A 7,304-nucleotide genomic window follows, 5' to 3' on the forward strand; every position below is an offset into this window, starting at 1 on the left:
GGGCCAACCCGTCACCGTGTGTCTTCCTAGCCTGGACCTTCTAATCTAAAATATTCTCTGACCCCTTGTTATACGAAGTGATGTTTCATACTGTATTGTTATGGAATCACACACAAATTTATCATCGATTAAGGCAAATATATTTACCCCACATCTTCAGCAATGCAGTTCTTCTCAAAGACAGTAAATGGTATTTTTATTCCTCTTTAACTTGCCTAAGCCAGTTTAGATGTAGTGCTAAATGCAATGTAATTTTACCATTTTGGACAAAAGATAAAAGAAGTTTTCCCCTCCTGTTGAAACTGTTCAGAATCAAAACTTCTGTTAATCTAATTATTTCTCTACCACATGGTGCCTGCTCACACCACCACATGTTAGGAAATACCAGGAGAAACGATTCTGCAGCGTGTGAGCTTAGACAGACACCGTGGGAAAGAGAAAGACAATCCCACAACGGGAGAAGGTTTGCAAATCACGTGTTGTGATGGGCATTTGTATCCAGATTGTCTAAAGAACCCTTGCAGCTCAATAATAAAAAGACAAGTAGTCTGATTAAAAAATGAGCACAGTGTTTGAATAGACATTTCTCTAAGGAAGATAGGCAAATTACCAATAAGCAATTAAATTACCAATGAGAAAATGCTCAACTGCATTAGTTGCTAAGAAAATGCAAATTAATACCACTATGACATAGCTGAAGTAAGACAGATAAAAACAAGTGTTAGCAAGGATCTTGACTCATTGAAACCTGTATACAGGTTACTGGTGGGACTGCAAAATGGGGAAGCTATTTGGAAAGCATTTGGGCGGTTCCTCACAATGCTAAGCATGAGTTACTATATGACCTTGCAACATCAGTCATGGGCATCTCCCCAAAAGAACTGAAAACAGATGTCCATGCAGAAACGTGTACATGAGTGTTAATAACTTCTATTCATACTAATCCAACTGTAAAAACAACCAAAATGTCCATCAACTGTTGATTGGATAAACAATATGTGGTACTGGATTATTATGTAACCATATAAAGGGATGAAATACTGATACATGCTGCAACATGGATGACTTGAGAACCTCATTCTAAGTGAAAGTAGCCAGACACAAGAGGTGACATCTACTATGTACCACTTACAAGAAAGTTCTAGAATAGGCATAGCTATAGAATAGGGCTGGAGTAGGAAATGCGGAGTGACTGCTAATTGGTGTGGAGTTTCTTTCTGGGTGATGAAATGTTCTAAGATGACAGAGAGGTGATGGCTGCACAACTCTTTGAGTACAGTAAAATCCCTGAATTATGCACTTGAGGGCATGAATTTTTACTTTGTGGTATGTGAATTATATCTCAGTAAAGCTGTTTTTTAAAACATAGGGGCTTCAAAGAAACATTTTATGAAGCTCACTGAATCTGTGGGTCAGGACTTCAGGCCAGGGTTTATGGGAATGGTTTGCCAGGGTGTCTGGGGCTTCAGCTGGGAGGATTCAAAGGACTGGGTGTGACTGTATGGCTGCGGACTAGAATCTTCTGGAAGTGTCCTCACTTACATGTTGGTCAGTGTGTGCCAATTGTTCCTGAGAGTCAGCTGAGCTTGTTAATAGCACACAGTCATCACATCTTCACGGGCCTGCCTTTCTCAGCGTGCGTGGGGGCCGCAAGGTAATCAGACTTCTTAGAAGGCAACTCAGGACTTTGCAAGACGGCGTCCTGGGACACGAGGCGGCAGTCACGCCACTTCTCGGCCAGCGTCATGACTCACACATCAGTCCTCCTCATTCCATGGTTTCCAGCAAATCAAACGCCCGCTTAGATCCAGGGGGAGGGGACAGAGAGCCTACCTCTCAGTAGATGTCAGAGAAAGTGTGGCTGTGTGTTTCCTTTAGTTGTGTCAAAATACACTAAACATAAAACTCACCATCTTAACCACTTGTAAGTGTAAGTTCAGTGATTTAAGGACATTCGCATTGTTGTGCAGCCAATCTCGAGAACAGCAGTCATCTCGGAAAATTCAAGAATACTCTGTGCATGTTAAATATAAACCCTGCATTCTGTTCCCTGGTAAATACCATCTACCTTCTGTCTCCAGGCATCCGACCACTCCAGGGAATTTCACAGAAGTAGAATCATACAGTGTTTGCCCTTTTGTGACTGGCTTGTCTCACTTAGCATATCCTCAAGGTTCGTCCATGCTGTAGCACATGTCAGAACTTCCTCCGTTTTTAAGGCTGAGTAATATTCCATTATATGCATACATCACTGTTTGTTACCTGTTCTTCTCTGGATGGGTTGCTTCCTGTCAGCACTGGGGCTGCTTCTATCATAGGCTATTAAGACTAATGCTGCTACAAACACACGTATACAAATCCCCTTTGAATTCCTGCTGTCAATTTTTAGGGGTATATATGGAAAAGCTGACATGCTGGATCATACGGTGATTCTTTATTTAATTACCTGAGGAAATGCCATGCTGTTTCTACAGCGGCTGCACCATTTTACACTCACACCAATAGTGTAAAAGGATTACAATTTCTTCATACCTTGTCAACACTCATTATTTTCCAGTTTGCTTGTTTCTTTGTTTTAACTTTAGTAGTCATCCTGTTGGGGGTGAGATGGTGTGGCTGTGTGGCTATATCTTTAAATACCAGTTGGGCTGACAGATGCAAGAGAAAAAGGTCACTAATTAAACTGCTTTCTTGTCTCATCAAAATGGTTTCCTGCATTGAATTTGAGCTGGTTGTGACTTGCTTGGCTGACTGACAGAATGCAAGGAGGACAATTCTGGGAAGCAGAGCAGAGTCTCAATAGGCATAGAAGCTGCTTCTAGCGCCTTCTTGGAAATCCGCCCTGGAGCCTTCAAGTACAGACCCACAGTAGCCAGACATGTGAATGAGGCCACCTTAGTCCACCCGGTCCCCGCGGAGATGCCTCCCAACGACAGCCACATGAGTGGCCCCATGAGAAAACAGCAGAGGAGCCAGCCACCCAGGGACCCCAGACAAAATCATTGCCCAGAATTGTAAGCAAGGACGAGCTTTGGCTTTAAGCTGGTAAATTTTCGTGGTTTGTTGTGTCATAGCAGGTCGCCGATGGTGCCGAGGCAGCGATGTGCTGGGAGGTGCCCCCACCTGTCACAGACACCACACATGCAGCTCTTCTCAGCTCCACAGACCCCATGTCTGGCGACCTCATGTTGCCACATAAAACTGCCCATCCTGTGAGTATTTACACACTTACATGTGGGAATCAGCCAATAAACCGGAGCTTTTTTCACTGAGAGCTAGTAAGCATTTGTAACAGGGCAGGAGGTGCCGTCTTTCAGATGCCGATATTAGCAGCTATCCAGTGGCGAAGGAGCAGACGTGGAAACCCAGTGAGCTGGTGATGGACGGCGGGAATGACTGCAGCCCTTGATCCTGGCCACTGAAGCATTTGGAGCTGCTGCAGTTGTTAGTGTCCACCGTTGCTGGGCCTCGCTCCGGCTGACAGATGGCAGCTGGTTGTGTTTGGGCAGGTGACACACTCTGAGTGGGTAGGACTCTGTTAGGCCCAAAGGTTGCTGAGTTATGGCCACAGGGCTGACTGCTGGCACACGGGGCAGGTACACTGCATAGGATACAGGATATTTCAGGATGTAAGCTACCTCCCTGACAAACGACTTCTAAAAGTGATGTCACAGAACTGTCCAGTTTGTTTCAGTCATCACAATGTGAGAGGAGGCAGACAGTACGCTGTGGGAAGGTGGCTTTGCATCCTGAGGCCTGCTGGGTATCCAGTCTACCCCCACGCTGCTCCTGCGTCCTGCAGGGGGAGGTCCTCGTGGGCAAGCCGAGCTGCTCACTGGCATCGCACCCCGTGTCTGGTCTGCTGACAGGTGATGAGAGCAGGACGCATGATTCCTTTTTACGGAGCACACACTGAAGTCGTGTGTATCACTTGTGCACACATACTGTTGGTAAAACTTACATCCTCCACCCAAGCACGTCGGGACATTTGTTTCAAACTGAGCACCCATGTGCCCAACCAACATTCAGGAGCTGAATCTATGACTGAGGCAGAAGGGAAGAAGGATGCTGGGGATGATCACCAAAAATGACTGTGATAGAATCATCCATTCATCTAAGAAACATGAGTTCCACCATGTGGGTGATAATATTTTAGATTCATGGATCACAGAGAAGAAAGACTCAGTAATGGCTCTCAAAGTGCTCACAGTGTAAGAGGCATCTGAGTAGGTGGGATGCAATAAAAGGTGAAATTATAACAATACAGGGAACAAAATATCATGGGGTCACAGAAGAAAAACAAAGTAACTGCCTGAGGGCTCTGAAAGGCTTTTACTGAGTGGAATGTAAATAGAGTCTTAAAGAAAAAACTAGGCATTCAGCAGGCAGAAAAAGACAGGCATTTAAGCAGAGCAAGTCTCCAGACATCTGTGAAATGTTCCAGATGGGCTGAAACTACAATGAAACCTAAGGAAACTGAAGGCTCAGAAACCCAGCCCTCAGAATTCTGGAGGGAAATGTAGATTGAAGAAAAAAAAACCCAAAAAGCCATATCACAAATTTATAAAAGAAATGGCTTAGCGTAAAATGTTTAAATCATGCATTTATTTTTGAAGTTGATTTTAAATGCCATTTAAAAATGTAGCCACAAAATGTGACTAAGCTTTAAACGTGGGAGTGTGAGGAGGTTTTGTCTCCTGAGGCCTTCCTAGATGAGGCCACGCTGACGCACTTTCCCGTCCTTGTTTCGTGATGTCACTTGTAAATATTCTCTCAGAAGACATTTTCTGAAATAATAATCCACAAAGCAAGCCTCTGCTTAAAGCTTAAATGTTTTCCACTAATTTAAGGGCATTATGCCCAATTAATTTAATGACAAATTTACATATTGCATTTTTTGGAATGGTATCACTAGAGTTATTTTTATTTTATTTTTTTACACTTATTTCCAGAATTCAACTATATAATTTTCTTTTTAATCAGAAGTCTTAAAGAAAACAGTTTTTCATATCTCTGTGGAGAGGAAAGAATTCTTTGTGGTCACACACATTAGAGAAAATGATACTGATTTTGAAATAGACAACTTCATATGTTTTACTGAAGCACACCCAAATTCATTTGCTTGCACAGACTGATTACTTCTGTTTGTAATCAGCTTTCTGAGTGAATTCACTCCCCTCTCCAACCCCTGTTGCTGAAATAGTTTGTAGATAGAATTAATATGGCAGCACATTCTTGAATTCTTGACAATCTTTTAAAAAAGGAATCAGATGTCAATTATATTGTGAACCCTGTTGGGTAAAGTAGAATTTCCTGATGTTTTACCAGGACTATGAAATAATAAAGCCATTAGGAAATTTGTACTTTGAAAGCACTAGTTAACTCTGTGCTATCACACCCTGGCAGCTAAAACAATGCAGTTTGTCTGTGTGACTGTCACAATCATTTCTGTCCTTCTGGTAGAAACGAGGTCTGGGAACCGACGGGCTTCCACTGAGTCGGGTACATATTTGGAAATGGGGGAAAGGGTTGGGTGATTCTCCAGTTACGCAGTGGAATAAAGGTTCAGTATGCCTCATGAGGTGGAAGAGAACCAGTAAGAAATCGCCTTACTGTACTAAAACTATTTTCAGTAATGAGTATCAATGCATTATGGAATTATATTTTGCAAGACTTGGGAGAAAGCCAGGCTCTGCATTGCTGCAAGCTTCTGCATTCTTTAAAATGCTGACAAAAATTAGTTTGTAATTCAGTAATCATCAGAAACAATCCTGAAAAGAAATTAAAATGGAAGTAATTGAAAAAATTGAAGAAAAATGTAGTTTTTATTTATATATTAATGGCTATCACATTGCAAATAGTGGGCTTTTTTAAAAAAGTAACTTTGTAAGAGCAGTCAGTGACTTCCTCACAGATCTTAAAAAGGATTCATAGAGGTATCAATCAGGCAGATTGGCTTATGCTGTGAAAACCAACAACTACAAAACTCTCAGGGGTTTAAGAGGGCAAAATGCATTTCTTGGGCACACTATACGCCTCCTTTGGCTTAGCGAGGCTGACCGGCAGGGGCATCGTCCTGACATAAGCTTCCAGGATCGCAGGAGAAGGTGCCAGAGAACATGGCATGCCGAGTCCGGGCTCTTCCTGCTTCTGCGTGCGAGTCACGCAGAGCACTTCCACTCATGTTTCACGGGCGAAAGACAGCCACAGGGAGACCTCTGACTTCCAGGGGCAGACAGGCCGCGTCTGGAATGCAAGCGCTCAATGTCTGTGACCGGCGCTGATGACTAATGGAGCCTGCCCCCCAGTTATAAAGACCCAGGACACTCTGCGTGCCGCACTTACTTCCCCCAGGAGGAAGACAACCTAAAAGACCGTCTGATTTTTAATCAGCCTCCAAGTCCAGGGCTTTGAAATAATTTGTATCAAGTCCACCATGGGTTTTTGGTTTGAAAATCGGAAGAAAGTGGTCTGGCCCTAATAAACACTATGCAAGTAGTCGCTGAGGGAAGAGATGGTGGGGATCACACACTCCCCTTCTAGGGCTGCAGTCCGCTGCCCTGCAGTCTCAGGAGCAGGTACTGTGGGGGGCGCCGACCGCTGGAAGAGGGCAGGGTAAGCGGCCCCTCACTGGGCTCCTGTCCACTCCCTGCGGGGGCTTCTTCGGGTCCCGGGAATTCCTAGGCCGCGACCCCACGGCTGCACCCTCGGGACTGGGGGGTTCTCTCCTGGCTCCCAGCCACTGGAGGACCGAGGTCCAAGGTCTGCCTATTCAATAGTCATACTCTTCTGTAGGTCAAACTGTTAATACATTAGTACTCTAAGTCTGCAACTCCTTAAAAAGCTTAGTTGTGTTTTTATCTATTCACTGACAGGCAGCTCCTTGTGGTGCAACCAAACGCAGTGTTGTTAGATAGATGCCCCGCACTCCAGATTTAACTATAGGTACCTTGAACCTCTCAGGTGTCCAGTGCATGTCTAAAACTTTAATGTCTTCTCCCCAAGACGTTACTGAGCATCACATACTAAAATCAGAGAATTTAGCAATGGGAAGGCCACTGCCCTTAGCTGATCCATTCTATGGAGCTGATGTTTCATTCAGCTGTGTTGAGAAGTCTCCATGCAAAATCGGCTGGCAGGTACCAGATTTCTGAATTCTGTGTCCTTTTCATTCCTGCCAGAAAACTTGCTACTTTTTCCTGAACACATTTCTTTTCAGATGCTGTAAATAGCACTTAATCCATGCACATGACTGGGATGCCTCTGTATTTTCCTTCTCTTCATGGCCAAGTAAAAATGCTACC

This window comes from Manis javanica, chromosome 16, assembly GCF_040802235.1.
Source record: "Manis javanica isolate MJ-LG chromosome 16, MJ_LKY, whole genome shotgun sequence".
In the NCBI taxonomy this organism is placed as follows: domain Eukaryota; kingdom Metazoa; phylum Chordata; class Mammalia; order Pholidota; family Manidae; genus Manis; species Manis javanica.